Source organism: Palaemon carinicauda, chromosome 28, assembly GCF_036898095.1.
Source record: "Palaemon carinicauda isolate YSFRI2023 chromosome 28, ASM3689809v2, whole genome shotgun sequence".
In the NCBI taxonomy this organism is placed as follows: Eukaryota; Metazoa; Arthropoda; class Malacostraca; order Decapoda; family Palaemonidae; genus Palaemon; species Palaemon carinicauda.
The window spans coordinates 44324942-44343043 of record NC_090752.1 but is presented as its reverse complement, the minus strand read 5'-3'; the positions used below and the strand labels follow the sequence as shown (position 1 = coordinate 44343043).

The window sequence follows — 18102 nt, the reverse complement described above, 5'->3', positions numbered from 1 at the left end:
ATTTTTCCCTGTTGGAGCCCTTGGGCTTATAGCATCTTGCTTTTCCAACTAGGGTTGTAGCTTGGCTAGTAATAATAATAATATATATATATATATATATATATATATATATATATATATATATATATATATATATATATATATATATATATATACTGTATATATATATATATATATATATATATATATATATATATATATATATATATATATATATATATATGTATAGAAGAAATAGAAGAATCTTTTTTTTTTTTATATTTAATCCTGTTCTTCTGGGTAAATTCCAGTTTCAGCTATTCGCCCCCAATGTGGTGTGGTCGAAGGCTGTGCCTTCATACCTTTTAGGTTTGTGTATTTTAATAATTCCCAGTTCCTTCATTTCTCAATCTCTTTTATATTCTTCCCCATATTTCCACATTAGCAATGATAGTGGGACATACTATATGGGTACATATATTTTAATTCATATTTATGTTAATATATATCCCACTTTTGCTACAATTCCATAGTTCATTATTTCGTGTTTCGTGAATTCCATGTTATCCTTACCTTTTTTAATTCCTAGTTTATGGTCACTCTTCTCATTATACAATTCTTTCAACCATTTGTACTTAGTTAATCTACCCTTTAAATACTGCCATTTTACGCTTTCTCGTTTACCTGGTAATAATTCCCCTTTAATGAACACATCTGGCTTCTCTGGTTTAGTACTGAACTCTGAAAGTTAACTTTTCCAAAATTCCCATTTCATGACAGATGGCTATTGCCATTTCATTCGTTTCATTCTCCTTCTAGGGAACTTAAGCAATCTACACAGATTACTGCTTCCTTCTGCGTTTCTTATGAGTGCTACACTTTTCTAACTTGCTATATTTCTAGATTTGGACCTAACATTGTGACTTTCTTTACCATTCATTGCAATTGTGCTTCTCTTTCCATCCTGCTAATTATCCTAGCTCTTTAATACAAAACACTATAGAGATACTACTGATAGAGTTACTGGGTCCCTTGACTGACCAGGCAGTACTACACATCAGTTCCTGATCGAATTTCGCCAGAGAAGTAAAATTACAGTAATATTTCCCAAATTCATCATGTATAAATTTTCATACAAAATTAATAATTGACCAATTAAAGAATTCTCTAGAAATTTCATTTGGTGGCATATTTTTCTGCTGCTTTTGTTACTCTGTCCAGTTAGTTTACAGCTAACTTGGTAACACTGACTACATTGGATCCCTCTCTCTGTGGTTACGACTCATTTTTTTCTTTGCCTACACGTACATTCTCCTTGTCCCCATACACCTGGCAACGCTGAGACTACCAAACAATTCCTTTTCGCTTAAAGGATTGGCTACTGCACTGTAATTATTGTCCAGTGGCTACTTTCCTCTCGGTAAGGGTAGAAGAGACTCTTTAGCTTTGATAAGCAGCTTTTCTAGGAAACGGACGCTTCAAAATCAAACCATCGCTCTCTAATCTTGGGTAGTGCCATGGCCTTAGTACCATGGTCTTCCACTATCTTGGGTTAGAGTTCTCTTGCTTGAGGGTACACTCGGGCACACTACTCATCTTATTCATCTTCCTCTTGTCTTTTAAAGTTTCTATAGTTTATATATGAAAGACCTATTTTAGATGTTTTACAGTTCTTACAATATTTTATTTTGATTGTCCATTACTCCTCTTGTATTTTATTCATTTCCTTATTTCCTTTCCTCACTGGGCTATTTTTTGCTGTTGGATCCCTTGGGCTTATAGCATCCGGCTTTTCCAACTAGGGTTGTAGCTTAGTTAATAATAATAATAATAATAATAATCTACGTTCATCATAATGTTTGAGCGTAGGGAAGAACTTTAGAAGTGCCTTTATACAGGTGTAACATTCTTTTTCGGTTTGACTCGAATTATCTTCGTATTTCCCGGTGGGTATTCACAGTCTTCAAGAACAAGAAATATGCACGGAAAGTGCTATTTTATTTATATTGATGTACTGATAATAAGAAATCTATGTAAGTGAGTTTTTATATTATGATTTTATAAATAAATCATAATGTAATGGCTAAAATAAATATTGGAAGTGAGCCGTTACATTATTGACATTGGAAACTACTACTACTTTCCACTAAGTGCGAGATTATTCTAGAATTTAAGGCAAACAAATAAAATAGCAGACCGAGACGTGGTTGATAGTAATTTAGTAAGTAGCTTGTACAGTGACAATCTGTATCTTCTGTATTTGTGATCAGAGAATCGCATTGTGAAACACTTAGGAGAATTAATTGTAAGGGTAAGTTAGACTACTGTAGCGGGCTTATTGTCGCCTCACTGTAATCTGTAATAGATTGCACTTGTTAAATTTCTCCATTGAGGTTTATCTTAGAGTTACCTGACAACTATAATTTCTTTTATTGGTGGTCATCCTAAATGTAGGTTACTGTTAGGCTTTGGTTACCTACAGTTTTATCCTATGATACAGGTTCTCAGTTTCTCAGGGCATGACCAGAAACAATAATACCACAGTAACACCTTCGGTAAGCACGTTGCCCAGAAACTTAGGCCCTAAATGTAAAATAAACGATAATATACTGTCTTTATGCCTTACTATTTAAACCATAGACCTATTTCAATGGGGTTGCTTTCTAACCTTGGGTGCCAGGTCTTAGCATGACCGAAAAAACGGATTTTGAGCGAAGCGAAAAATCTATTTTTGGGTGAGATAGCCATGGCGTCCTGATGGAAGGTTCCTTTTTGGTAGCTTCCTTGGGTAAATAACTACTAAGATATTCCCAGAGAATTTAACCACAGGTTATCACAGAATTCTAACTTCTGGAGCGAGTATCCTAAAGGTTTCCCTTTTAAGACATCGTATATCAACAGGGGACGCATGTATTAACGCGCCACATAGCTATCTACACGCCGAACAGAGTTAACACTTCGGTGTGTAAGGGCGGAGAATAGCTGGGAGCCGTTCCACAGCTAATTTCGTCCGTGGCTACTTTTGGTACTCGAGACGTAAACAAACGGGCGCCATTGCTAAATGACGTCACGTCCGTCCTCATCCTGAAGCCAGTTGCTTGCCGATCACCATGATACAGCAGAGCAGGGTGGGACCTAAAAAACTGGACGAAGTAGCAGGGAGGGTCCATCAGGACGCCATGGCTATCTCACCCAAAAATAGATTTTTCGCTTCGCTCAAAATCCGTTTTTTGGGCTCAAGCCATGGCGTCCTGATGGAAGAATACCAGAGAATCAATGTATCGTGGTAGATTTTCCCCTATTAGGTAAGTGCCAAGGGCTTTGAACAATGTAGCATAGTAATCTTAATAAAAGAACCGTAGGGAAGAATCTTCCTGCCCCCCTTGGCAGTGAAGTTCCCACGGGCCATGCCGAGATCAAAGTGGTTATCGAAGGGCTATTCACCTTGCTAGAAGAACCTGAAGAACTTGGAGACGAGACTGAATGGTTGGCATTCGTATCGGAACATTCTCGAGGGCAGACAAGTGGTGGTTGGACACTGTGTGTCGAGAAGTAGAGTTTCATCTCTAGGGTATGAAGAGTAAGTATTCGTATTGGAATATTACATTGCAAAGGTGAATATATAATAAGGGTTAGGACCTTAGTATCTCCATGAACCATAGGGAAGGGATAATAAAACTATGACAGGCATGTATTTCATAGTATAAGTAGGAGCGGATTGAGACGCACAAGTAATAAAATAAGAATTTTATTTCACAATTGCAGAAAAATAAATGAATTGCAGTAATAAGTAAATTTAATTTACAGTAAATTATAATGTACATAGTAATAAAGACTTGCTCTTGAATCTGAAAGGGAATTTCAAATTTATTAGTAGGCACTCGTTCTCGAGGAACGTCAGTCTTTAAATAAAACACATCATGCTCTAGGCATGCGGCACTTGTGTGACGACTATGACATTTCACCTGGGATAAGAACAGTTTTAAGAAAGCACTAAGTGTTTTCGACATTACTACGTATCGCTCGAGGGTCAACATAGGCACCCGAAGAGTTAGAGTCCCAAATAACTCGCTGTTCTATGCAGAGTTAGGTGCAGGTTTCATAACACTTCCTGCGGCTACCACAAAATGTTTGACTTCGTGCACTTGTTTCGCATAATGTTTGAAGAAAACACGCGAGGACTTCCAGCCTGTGAAGCTTTTAAGGCTTTCGAAGTCCATACTCTGAAAGAAATTCAGAGACGATGCAACTTTTCTAGGATCGTGACCGGCGGGTGTACTGTCAGGATCCGCTCTGCGAATGAAGTAGGTGATTTTCGCTCTTAGTTGTTTCAGTGACAGGTCGCTGCCCGATGTTTCTCCTTTGAAGAGTTGGCCTCCACCAAAGTTCGAAGTTCTGCGAAGATAGACCTTGAGGCTCTCTACTGGGCATAGAGAGGCATCTTCCTTCAGGGGGCATATTCTCCAGGGGCCCCATCTTTTGGTGGGTAATTCGTTTTTGGCGAGAAACGTCGGATCCGGGGAGAGGGTAATGTCTCCTGAATCAGTAAACAGGATGTGACCCTCTTCTCTTGACAATGCCACTATTTCGCTGACTCGGGCTCCTGAAGCAAGAGCAAAGAGAAATATAACTTTCTGAGTCAGATCCTTGAGAGGGCATGAATCATTATCCAAGTTGGAGGCGAAATGGAGCACCTTGTCCAATGACCAGGAGATCGGTTTCGGTGGGGGTGCTGGGCGTAGACGAGCGCATGCTTTCGGCAGTTTATTGAAGATGTCGCTGGACAGATCAATTTGGAAGGCATACAACAGTGGTCTAGTCAAGGCCGATTTGCAAGTCGAGATCGTATTGGCTGGTAATCCCTGTCCATGAAGGTGAATGAAGAAGGACATGCAGAAATCAATGGTGATTTCCTTAGGATTTTTTGCCTTGACGAAAGAGACCCATTTTCTCCAAGATGATTCGTATTGCCGTCTTGTGGATTCGGTCTTGTATTCCTCGAGGAAGTCTAGACTTTTCTTCGAGATCCCAAACCTCTTCTTTGCGGCTAGGGAGAGAAAATCATGAGATGAAGGTCCTTGATTTTCGATGATGAAGCGAAGACAGTCGACTTCTGTACTTGTTGGGAGAGAACTGGGCCCGGGAGAGGGATCAGCTTGGGCTGCAGCTCCAGGACCAGGGGGTACCAGTTGCTCCGGGGCCACTTGGGAGCCACTAGGGCCGCTGTCCCTTTGAAGGTTCTCAGCTTGGAGAGGACTTTCAGCAGAAGGTTGGTGGGAGGGAACAGGTAGATCTTGGACCATCTGTTCCAGTCCAGTGACATGGCATCCACTGCTTCTGCCTTGGGGTCCTCGTACGGGGCCACATACCGAGGAAGTTGATTGTTGTCGCTCGTTGCGGAGAGATCGATCTGAAGTTCTGGGACTTGGTGAGAGATGAAGGAGAATGATCTTGCGTCTAGAGACCATTCCGACTCTATCGGGCTTGTCCGAGATAGAGCGTCCGCCGTCACGTTGCGGAATCCTTGTAGGTGAACTGCAGACAGGTGCCATTTCTTCTTCTCTGCCAGACGGAAGATTGTCAGAAGCACCTGATTTATCTGGGGCGATCTTGAGCCTTGGCGATTGAGACATCGAACTACCACCGAGTTGTCTAGGGTTAGACGAATATGGATCGAGGGAGGCGGGGAGAGTTTCTTCAGAGTTAGAAGGACCGCCATGGCCTCCAAGATGTTGATGTGAAACGTCTTGAACAGGGGAGACCATGTGCCTTGAGCCTGTTTTTGGTGGGAGTGACCTCCCCAACCCTCCAGCGAAGCGTCGTGTGGATGTTGAGTGATGGAGGTGGGTGTTGAAGAGGAATGGACCTTTTCAGGGCCTTTGCTTCCGACCACGGCTTGAGGAGAAGTCGAAGTCTGTTTGGGAGCCGTCTCTTGAGGTCTCTTCGAGCGATGGATCCAGAACGTCTCCAGACTCCCGCGGCATCCTTTAGCTGTGCACGAAGCACCGGGTTTGTTACTGAGGCGAACTGTAGAGAGCCTAGAACTCGTTCCTGCTGGCGTCTTGAGATCCGCTTGGATTTCAGTAGTCGCTTGACAGACCCTGCTATTTCCTTCCTTTTCTTCTGGGGGATGGAAAGGCGGTGTGACTGAAGGTTCCATTGGATTCCTAACCATTGGAACTTCTGAGCCGGAGAGAGGCGAGATTTCTTCACGTTTATCTTGAATCCCAGGTGTTCTAGGTACTGGGTGACTTTGCTGCCGGATTTTAAACAATCCTCGGGCGATGGAGCCCAGACTAGCCAATCGTCGAGGTAGGCCATCACCTGGACGTCTCGGAGGCGGAGCTGTTGTACTATGGCGTCCGCCAGCTTTGTGAAGATCCGAGGGGCCACATTGAGGCCGACGGGCATGGCCCTGAAGGCGTAGCTTTTCCTTTGGAGTCGAAATCCTAGGTAGGAGGAAGCGTGATGGTTCATTGGAAGTTGCCAGTAGGCATCCGCCAGGTCTATGGAGACCGTGTAAGAACCTTGAGGCAGAGGGGTCCTTATCTGTTGAAGAGTCAGCATCTTGAACTTGTCGTTCGCTATGAACTTGTTGAGGGGGGATAAGTCCAGAATGACTCTGAGTTTGTCGGAGTCTTTCTTGGGGACACAAAACAGTCTCCCTTGGAACCTGGTGGACTTTACCTTCCTTATCACCTTCTTGTTCAAGAGATCTAGGACATATTCTTCCAGAAGGGGGGTTGATTGTTGGAAGAATTGCTGGAAGGTTGGGGATGGTTGAGTCCAACTCCAGCCTAGACCCTTCTTGACGATGCTGTGTGCCCAGGGATCGAAGGTCCAACGATCCTGGAATTGGCGGAGTCTTCCTCCCACCGGAAGCACTTCATTGCTTCTGGTGTCCCGAGGGCTTACTGCCTCGGCCGCTAGCTCCCCTTCCTCCTCTGCCTCTGGAGGGACGGCGAGACGCGTCTCTGCCTGCACCTCTGCTTGAGCCTCTACCTTTGGGACGAAAGGTAGTTGTCTGTTGCTCGAAAGCAGGGGTGAAAACCGGTGACTGTGACAAGACCGGTTGGGTGACCAGCTGAAAGGTCTGCTGTGGCTGAGCTGCCACTTGGGGAGTAGCGGGTCCCGGAAACTACCGTCTCTGTTGACGTTGCTGGGGTTTCTGCTTGGAGGATTTCCTCTTAGGTTGAGGTCCGTCGTCCTGGGAGGATTTCCTCTTCTTTGACATGCCCCACTTGTGGAGAAGGTTCCTGTTCTCCATGGCGGCCTTGTCGGTGATCTCTTTCACGAGGTCAGAGGGAAAGAGGTGCTTACCCCAGATGTTGGAGGAAATCAGCCTCCGGGGTTCGTGTTTCACAGTGGCACCTGAGAACACGAATTCTCGACAGGCTCTCCGAGCCTTCATGAAGTGATATAAATCCTTCACCAGGGTTGCCATGTGGGATTTGGCGAGTACCATGTAGTGGTCTGGGACTCTGGTGTCACAAGCCATGATGTCAAGTTGGACCTGGTGGGACATGGATGCTGCAAGCCTCTCCTTCGTATCTTGTTCCCGACGAAGGAGGTGGTCGTTGAGTTTCGGGAGGTCTTCGTTAAACTGACGTCCGGCTACGTCAGGATCTAGCTTTCCCACCACGAAAGTATGCTGGATATCCTTCCAGTGTCGAGCGTCGGGGGGAGTTACTATGGAGAAGGGTCTGCACTCCTCCAGTGCAGGGCAGGGTTTTCCTTCTTCCACAGCCTTGTGGCACGCAGCGAAGGCCTTTTCCATGAAGGGAAGGACTGCATCGTCGGGTGCGACGTAAGTAGGGTGCTTCTTGCTCAGGGCCGGAAGCTTAGAGCAGGTAAAACCCCTACTTTTAAATGCGGTGGCTAGCATAGCCTGGGCCTTCGAGAGATTGAACACTATCTCCTCCTTGGGTTCGGTCTCCTCTTTAGAGGCAGGTTCAGAACGGAGCCGGACGTAACAGTCCGGGTAAGCCTCAAAGTTTGGGAAGAACTCCACATCTTCCAGGGGGACCGTGCCGATCTTATCGCTGACAAAGATCCTGCCGGTCGCGATAACCATATGCTCGGCATACCTCCAGGGGTTGGCATGTGAGCATGCAGGGAGATCCTTAACCGAGATCTTCTTCGGTTCTTTGGACCCCTTCATGGACCTGATGAACTCATGAGTTTCTTTCAGCCTGTCGTCCATAATGGCTTTGATCATCCGGAACATCTCTTGGGCGGATGGAATGGGTTCCGGGGTAGCGGAGGTAGACGGGAGAGACACTTCCGTCGGTGTAGGAGTAGGGGCGGTGATGGAAGGAGGAGCGACCTCTTGCTCCGACTCGGTGTATTCCACCTGGTCCTCTTCATCTTCCGCACCTTGGGCCATAAGGGTCTTCTCCGTGCCCTCCGAAATATCCGACATATGTTCGTCGTTCTCAGAATCCAGGTGGCACTCGTGCATGGACTGGGCCATGACTACGTCTGGTTCCACCGTAATCTGGACAGTGGGGATCAATTCTTTGGGCACCACAGAATCGGGGGAGTCCTTTGGGAACAGAAGGGACCTCAGTGCTTCAGTGGCCAGGTATGGTCCAGTGGCATTCTTCTGGAAGCCACGCACCCACTTGCGTAGCTTATCCCGAGAAGTGTCCCTGACCTCCGCTGAGGGAGGATTATGAAAGGCATCGACTAGGCGATCCTGGCAGACCATACAGTTCTGCGGGTCCCAGAACTTCAAATCCCCTTTCTTGTTGGCACAAGGGGCGTGAGTCCTACACGCCGTATGCCCGTAGAAGTGCGGGCGTTTCACAGCGCAGAAGTCGTAATCACACTTCATCTGCTCCTCCTGTAAATGAAAGAGAAAATGAGTATGGGGGGGGGTCATAAGAATGACTCTTAAACTAAGTTAATATTAATCATTAATTTTAACTTGATAAAGGGTGTGATGCACAGAGGAAGGGTTGAGATAGGATAGGAACATACTCCGTGCATCTCGCCCGGCTGGTTACCGTAACCTTCATCCTTGGACAATCCGAAGTGACCGAAGGCACAGGATATAATTCAAGTAGAAGTCCGTAGGACAGATAGAATTCTATGGGAATTGTCAAGGATATAAGGTTGGGACTGAGGCCACTCAGTTCCAAATTAGGGGACTACAAGATCCCATAGGGTAACGGCTTCCGGCAACCAGCCACGCTAAGATACACGCAGCATGCTGGAAATCTGTGATATGCAAGAAGACAGCATGATTACCAATAGAACAGTAATAAGATACTGATCCATTTACGTAAACAAGCCATGTGGTTGCAGTGTAGGGCTATCAATATCAGATGATAGCTAGTAGAAGGGGGTGCAAGTCGTCTTGACGCCTCCGTAAGGTTCCGGCAGACCGCCGGCACGCCGGAGGCCGCTCCAGCAGAGTTTCTGGCATTAGGACAGACAATATAGAAGTCAAGAGTAATACCAGGGTGGCGGCCGCCGGCACAGCGGCGGCACGCCGGCGGAGGGAGCGGCGGCTCCGGCAGCCGGAGGTTGCCGGCTTGGTGACAAGAACAAGGATGGTTATAGCAGAACCGGACTGCCGGCAGTGGATGCCGGAACTCTGGGGGCCGGCCGGCGGGCGGACGACCAAGCTATAAGGAAGGAGGGAGAGCCATCGGCTAGAAGCCGGCGGCAGGCGGCAGTCCCCCGGCACACGGAGGACTGGCGGCCGAGAGGATAAAGGATGAGTCACCAAGGTAGGAGGTGGGTATCACCGACAGTGGAGGCGGTAAGGGACCGGCACCCGGATAGTGAAAGAGACAGAAGGAGGGATGTAGGGGTCCGGCCACGGACCCCCAGACATCCCGCCTGAGTGGGTGTACCCATGATAGAGGCTGACTCTATCACCCAGAAGCAGGGGCCGCAGAGGACCGGGAGCTAAGGTAGCCCAAGGGAGGGCTAGGGGACACCCAAGAGCGGGGGGGGGGGGGGGGGGGGGGAACCCCTGCATACAGAACACATCCAGTGGCTAACCCCATAGGACACTATGAAGGGTATATGTACCAGAGCAGACTGCACACAGAAGCTCAAGGTAGCCCTATCACTCCACCTTAAGGAGGAGTTGTAGGACAGGGGACAGATGGGTATAGACTAACCTGAGTATAGGCTAGGCCATACAAGAGATAGGTGGGGAGGGGAGAAGAGAAGGGTCTTCCATGGAGGGGGTTCTGTACCAGAGTGGCCACTGAGGAAGGGAGGACACTCCCTAGCCTAAGGTAAGGCAGCTTGACTGAAAACGGTGCATGGGTATAGTTTCAGCAAGGAACAGAACTAACCCCTCCAAAACCTAACCTAGAGCAGGGATGTATGTCCTGAACTAGGAAGGATGGAAGACATATCGCTATTGCAGGAAAAGTCGGAGACCTAGCCCTAGCAATAGAGGAAGGACTAGCCGTTCCTCACTCTTGGACGCAACCCTAAGGGGGGATCATTCCCTTAGGGAGGACAGAGAGGCGATAATATACTCTGATATGAGCTTGATCCCCTTACGTGGTAGGGGGAGCAAGGCTACACAGAGGGGATGCCCTAAGGCAGGGGATGAAGGAAGCATATAGGGGTCCTACATGTAGGTTAGGTTAGAAAGACACACTATCTAACCTGTCCCCTATATGGTCCCTGAAGGCGAAAACACTTGCATCACAGTCAATAGTATTGTAAAATAATGCCACTATCTTCATAAATAAGCCTAGGATCACTGATAAATATCATGCATGAACACTGATATAGGCGCTCTGTCCTGGGGGCTATAGTAGCCAACTGGTATGGGGTCAATCGATGACCGATAAAAAAGCGTCAAAACACGATATAAAAGTTCCTAGCTATGAAGACTAAATAAACTAATAGTATCGATTAGTTAATAAGGCCGGAAGCGTTGTTGAGGCTAACTAAATAAGGCATGCAGAACAACAATGACGCCATAAAATGGCGGGTCCGGTTGAGGCACAGCTCTGCCACAAAACATCAAATATCTCAAAGTAAAATTTACTTTACGGTCAGAGCTTAACTAAACAATACTGGAACCTTGTACTCAACTTTCCAGAAGAAGGCGAGGGCGAAGGTAGCGACATGACGAAGATGCAGTGAGATAAAAAGAGCGTAGGGAAAATCCGTCTAAGATAGGCGAGCTACTAGCAGAAGGATGAGGACGGACGTGACGTCATTTAGCAATGGCGCCCGTTTGTTTACGTCTCGAGTACCAAAAGTAGCCACGGACGAAATTAGCTGTGGAACGGCTCCCAGCTATTCTCCGCCCTTACACACCGAAGTGTTAACTCTGTTCGGCGTGTAGATAGCTATGTGGCGCGTTAATACATGCGTCCCCTGTTGATATACGATGTCTTAAAAGGGAAACCTTTAGGATACTCGCTCCAGAAGTTAGAATTCTGTGATAACCTGTGGTTAAATTCTCTGGGAATATCTTAGTAGTTATTTACCCAAGGAAGCTACCAAAAAGGAACCTTCCATCAGGACGCCATGGCTTGAGCCCAAAAAAGCTATGTCATACTGTTACCTTGGTTGAAGCTTTTGTACATTAGTGGCCAGCTCCTCTCTCGTGCATAGAAAATGGACACTAACAAAGGTTCTAGTTTGTAGCTGTGGCTATTGTACTGCAATACCCCTACTTAAGAACACCACCCAACCTAAGGTTCCCTACGTTACCTAACCTATGAGCCTTATCCATACCTACATATCTCCCTGGGAACTGGGTTACACACCCATTTAGAATCTTAGCTCACCCTGTGTTTGCTTCCCAACCAGTTTCATTCTTTGCATAATAACACTTAATCATATTTTACATAAAATATAATTGATATTTCAAGTTTTAAGAAAATTAGAATTCAATTTTTCAAGGTATAAGAAAATTTTTACTTTTCTCAATCAACTATTCATCTTCTACATTAATAGAAGCAAATGTACGCAAAGTCAGCGAAGTCAGAATCATTGGGTTGCATCATTTCTGCTTTTGTAGGGATATTTTTTTTTCCGGTGGATGAGATGGGAAAGTTTCGCCTGTGTTCTTTGGAACACTATATGCAAAGCAAGCTAATATAACAAAAACTTCTTCACAAGATGGTTTGGATCTATTAAAAAACTTTACGTTTTTTGAGTTTTCCTTCAGCATGAACTATTTGAAGTGCCAAAAAAGCATAGGCTTGTTATTCTTGCTATTGTGAGTTAATTTTCTATCGTAAACATAACAGGGTGCCGTTATAGTATGTGGCCTACCTTTTTGGATCTGTTATAGTATGTGGCCTACCCGGTTTGAATGTGTCCTACCTAAGCCGGTTTGAATGTGTCCTACCTTAGGAAGAGTTTGTATATATATGTAATGAAATCAATTGTTTTTCACAATTGTTTAATATCTAACAATACAATTTTAAAAGAACAGTTTCCTTGCCTACGAGTATGACGGGAGAAGCTAACTTAAAAAACCCACCTAACCTATGCTAAAAGCCGTGTCCTTAACCTGCGCCCCCCCGGACCCCCCCCCCCCCCCCCCCTTATGCTAAAAGCCGTGTCCTTACCTACGAGTACGACGGGAGAAGCTAACTTAAAAAACCCACCTAACCTATGCTAAAAGCCGTGTCCTTACCCGGGGGGGCTGCGCCCCCCCCCCCCGGACCCCCCCCCCTTACACAACATTAACATTAACTACATAGTTAAATACTGAAATCCATGTGTACTTACTTGATCAATATTCGTAATAACAGTATGTAGGCCACATACTATATCAGACAAAATTCCGTAGGCCACACTCGAAAGGTAGGCCACATACTATAACGGCACCCATAACAGATATCACTAACACTATATACTTGGGAACAAATGCTTGAATAATCACCCGAGAATCCTATTTAATATAAATAATTAATTGGGTGTAATTCATAACCCCTGACAGTTTTGGATTGTTGAAGTTGTAGAAAAAATCACTTGTATCAGGACAAACTTTGTCACTCTCCGAGTTCAGTGTTACCATTTTCATGTCTCAGCGGCTAAGAACAGGCATCTCCCCGTTTGAGTTTTTTAGTTATTGAATTTTGATCAGATAAAGAAAAAGACTGGAAATTTTCCTGGTCAAGTGGGGTCTGATTGGGTCATTTGAAATTATTGGGCCTACCGATTAGTTCTGTGTTATGTCAATAAATCTCTGCTGAATTGATCAGAATGTTATCTACAGTGATATCTTGGGAGAAAGTGTGTTTCGAGGGAAAGAGCTTATTTGGTTTGAAAATGAGACAATTTTGATGATTTTCCTGGAAATTTTATATCTATATGCTAATTACTTACGTTGGGTATTTAGAACATTCTGAACAGTTTTTATTCTATACAGGTTTGTAATAGGGTTGAAAAAAGGGACTTGTGGGGCTTGGCCCTCATTATGCATACACCATCACAAATCTACTGAAACAATACATGATAACACCGAATCCAGCTAACGTATATAATTATCCAATCAGTTCTTCAAAGTTGGTATCCTTTTTTTATCAAAATTGTGCGTAAAACCAGAAAATATTGTAAATGTGGTATATTGATAACTACATGGTGTGCCCTATAAACGCATAATAATTCAGCTTAACTTGAGAAGTGCGAGGGGAATGCTGCCAAAGAGGATCTCCAACTGCAGCCTCCAAAGGTGGTGGTTGTGGCCGGTAGGAAGGTAGGGTGGTTAACGATCGTTCATCATTGTAGCAGAAAGGCTTTTGAGACCTTCCTTCTCTCTGGCACCTACTCCACTGACTCTTGGCCCACCAGGTAGTGACCCTGTGGGCTAACACTGTTCTGAAATGTCCAGTGGTTCGTGAATCGCCGCCTCAGGAGTTGTCGATTCACCATCCTGTCTCTCGCTCAGCATTAGTGATCGACCCCGCGTCTTTCGCGGTATCTCTCGTCGGACGTTGACCCTTTGTCGGTTGTCGACGTTGTGGTTATGGAGAGTTCGTCTGCTGCCCTGCCAGCTGCTCCTGCAACTACGTCTTCTTCTCCATCTTCCGCTGCCGAGGTTTGTGCTCCTTGCCCTGACGAACATCCTTTGTGAGGAGAGCAAAGCCTGTGGCACGTCTCTCCGACAAGTGTTTCCCTTTCCAGTAAAAGGTCTCGCATAGAGAGACTCTTCGGTGGCATGCTGTTGATCAGCATGCTGATCCCACGCTCGTACATCGTCGGTTGGCGGCAAGAGTCCTTTCACCTCTTCGCCTCCTCATTCTTCTTCTTCTTAAGAAACTGTCCATCCTGTCTCCTCTGGCTACCAACCTTCGCCTCTGTCTCCAGGGATCGCTAGGCTCCGAAACTCCACCATGAACGGGTTCTTCCTCTTCGAGCCAAGGGAGGTCGAGCAGGCTGCGGAGAGGTGGAGGAAGTTCAACATGGATTCCCTCCTTCTTAGGGCCCTTACAGCTCGGCCCTACAGATCTCCAGCCTTTCCAAGACCAGCCATACAAAACTTTCAACTATTCAAACGGTAGAGTTTAAAAAACGGAGGTGTCTTAGAAGCCCTTTCCTGTCAAGGATGGGAAAGGCAACAAGTCCAATCGTGGAGAAAAACTTCAGAGAGGTTGCGGTAGAAACCATAAACGCTAGGAGAGGTCGTCTCCCTACTTTTCCACCAGTAGGGGGATGCCTACAAAGCTGCTGGACAAGGTGGATGCAGCTCGAGGCCGAACCTTGGACGATCTCCATGATTCATTCAGGGTATCGTGTCCCCTTCTTTTCATCCCTACCTCCACTAACCAAGAATCCAGTGTTTATGAGCTCCTTTGCGATGGAATCAGCAAAGGGGCAGGCCCTTTGGGCCAAAGTCCAGTCCTGGTTGGAGAAAGGCCCTATCCAGGAGGTCCTTGACAGTTCCTCAGGCTTCTTCAGTCGACTCTTTTCTTGTGGAAAAGGCGTCTGGAGGCTGGAGACCAGTCACTGATCTCTCAACTCTGTACAAGTTTCTCATACAGACTTTGTTTAGTATGCGGACGGCAGACTCGGTCAGTCTAGTGATAAGACCACAAGACTTCATGTGAACACTGGATGTAAAGGACACATGCTTCCAGATCCCAATCCATCTGTCTTAAGGAAGTATCTGAGTTTCAACATCGACAACAAGTCATACCAGTTCAAGGTGCTGTGTTTTGGCCTTTCTACAGCACCTCAGGTCTTCACAAGAGTGTTTGCCCTGTGCCATCTTGGGCTCACAGATTTGTCATCCATCGCCTTCGTTACCTGGAAGACTGGCTAATCCTAGCAGACTCGGTGGCAACCCTTCTTGAGCACTGAAACAGACTTCTGAGACTTTGCCAAGATCTTGGGATCATGGTAATCTCAAGAAGTCTTCCCTGCTTTCCACTCAAAGACTGGTATACCTGGGCATGGTATTAAACACCAAACATCATAAAGCCTTCCCATCAGACAGGATAGCAAGGCTGAGGAAAGTCGCAAGGCCTTAACTCAAACGAGAAGATCTCCCAGCCCAGAAGGGCCTATGTGTCCTCGGACATCTATCATCCTTGGCCCGTCTAGTTCCCATCGGTCACCTCAAGATTCAATCTCTCCAGTGGCGTCTGAAGTCTAATTGGAATAAGGCTTTTGATTCCCCGGGCACTCTGATTCCCCTAGGATCAGAGGAAAAGACAGATCTCGAATGGTGGCTGGCAGACGAAAATCTGCTGAAGGGTGTCGATCTTCTCGTCCCTCCTCCTAATTTGATGTTGTTCTCTGACACATCAAAATAAGAGTGGGGTCCCACGTGTGGCACCACACGGCCTCAGACCTTTGGGCAGTCTGAAGAGTATCTTCATATTAATCTACTGGAGATGAATGCTGTTTTTCTGGCCTTTCAAGAGTTCCATCAGTTCCTGGCAGTTCACTCAGTGGTGGTGATGAGTGACAACACCACAGTAGTAGCTTACATCAAGGAGGAAGGAGGTACTTTTTCACATCCCTTATCCCATCTAGCAGTAGAGATACTGAGATGAGATGGACAGAAGTCCACTCGGTCTCACTATTAGCTCGCTTCATTCCTGGCAAGAGGAATGTGCTTGCCGACAGTCTGAGCAGAGCATCCCAGATAGTGGGTTCCGAATGGTCTTTGTATCATCTAGTAGCCAAGTAAGTCTGAACTTTGTGGGGTTCCCCGAATGTGGACCTGTTTGCAACGGCCCTGAACCTTAGGCTCCCGTTGGACTGCACCCCAGTCCCAGATCCCAAGGCTCTCTGACAAGATCCATTCCAGCAACGGTGGGACAACACTGACGTGTACGCATTCCACCATTCTGATGAGAAGAGTTCTCAACAAAACCAGAACATCGATCAATCTTTCAACGACCCTCATAGCTCCGCCATGGCATCACGCGGAATAGTTCATGGACCTTCTGCTGCTCCTGACGGATCCCCAAAGAGAACTTTCTCCACGACACAATATACTCGGACAACCACATGTCAACTTTTCCATAAGGCAGTAGCTTCGCTACACCTTCACGCCTGTAGACTATCCAGCATCTCCTCTCTCACTGAGGGTTTTTTTTCGCAACAAGTTGCAAAAGGGGATGCCTGGATGACTGCAAAAGTCATCAACTTCATTCTACTAGGTGAAGTGGAACGTCTTCCGTGGTTGGTGCTTCGGAAGGGGTCTCAATCCATTCGGTACCATTATTCCAGCAATAGTGGAATTTCTCGTGTATTGACCGAGGATATGCATCATTCGGTTTCAACAGTTAAAGCCAATCGCTCAACCTTGAGTCTCGCATTTAAACTGAAAGGAATGGGCATTTCTTCATCTTTAGAACTTCCATCCTCATACATAGTTGTGAACTTACTTGTCCTCAGTCAGAAGTGAGACCTCCCCCATGGTACGTGGTTCGAGTTCTTTGTTCCCTTGAAAGATTCCTGTATGAACCCTTACGACAGGCAACAGTTTGCTTTCGAACCTGGAAGACTGTGTTCCTACTCGCCTTGGCCGCAGCCAAAGGAGTTAGCGAACTTCATGGTCTTTCGTTTCATGTCGCCCATTCAAGAGGATGGGTAGAACTAAGCTTCAGCTTCGTCCTTGAGCTTCTTGCCTAGACTCAGAATCCAGGTTTTGTATCCTTCTGGATTATGAGTCTCCGCTCTAACTGTCGACCTAATCATCTGTTACTATGCCCAGATGAGGCAGCAGCTTGGCCCAGAGCACCCTCACTGATTGTCAGCATGGGCAGAAACAAGATGAGAATCACAGAAAACACAATCCCCGCATGGATTCAAAGGGTCACTGACCTTGCTCTGAATCCAGATCCTCTTCCAGCACGTCGTCCCAGAGCCAACGATGTCAGGGGCGTAGCTACGTCTTTGGCCTTCAAGAAGAACTACTCTGTGACGCAGGTATTGCAAGTTGGCGTGTGATAAACGCCAAGCGACGTTCACCACCCACTACCTGCAAGGCGTGACACACAGGAACCTCAATTCTTTTTCTATCGTTCCGGTGATGGATGCACAACAGCTGATTTAGAACCTCAAGCTCCTTAATGGACAAGTAGCAGAAGGTTGGGGGCATTGGTTACCCGGGTTTTAGTCTGAGTGAATGAAAGGGAAAATCTGGTTCTTTCCCTCTCTTCATCCTCCCCTCTCTTGGGGAAATCCTCTGCACAAGCTGACCTCAAACCTCAGCAGGTAAATCATTGCCCCCTGTGTATCTTAGTATTGTCCCAATACTATTGTACCCCCATACCCTGCCGAGGTGGTATTGGGAATTTCTCGGTCTCCTCGGTTATTCCCTGCAAGTCTCAGAATAACCTTTACTTTGACAGTCACATTGCTAGTTTCTCACCACATACAGCTTGCGTAGGCCGCAGACCATGCTTGGCAGGTTTAGTGAGGTGACACAGAATCTCCTTATTGTCGCTCTGATCTATGCACAATAGGGAGTACCCCGGGTAAGGCCAAAAAGCCAGATTTGCAGGACATCCACCCTCCCAATTGGTGAGTCACCCCTATTAAATAGCGTTGGTTTTGTATTCCAGTTACAGAACAAATGAAAAATTCGGAGGTAATTTGTATTTTTCCTATTGCTACAAAACTTAGCTAATTAAACATACTTGCCCGCCAACCCTGTCCTCCTTG

General features: G+C 46.1%; 1 protein-coding gene across 3 annotated transcripts in view; it reads left to right on the top strand.

Moving 5' to 3' along the window:
* The first annotated feature begins 1920 nt into the window (after window positions 1-1920).
* Window positions 1921-18102, top strand: part of LOC137621548 (hsp70-binding protein 1) — a 32702-nt gene continuing 16520 nt past the window's right edge. Inside the window, exon 1 of one of the 3 annotated variants that reach the window (XM_068351934.1) lies at window positions 1921-2012. The gene's annotated coding sequence lies outside the window, so the exon portion shown is untranslated. Of the gene's footprint in view, window positions 2013-2122; window positions 2291-18102 lie in introns of those variants that run through there. The other 2 variants (XM_068351932.1, XM_068351931.1) reach the window with 2 other exon arrangements.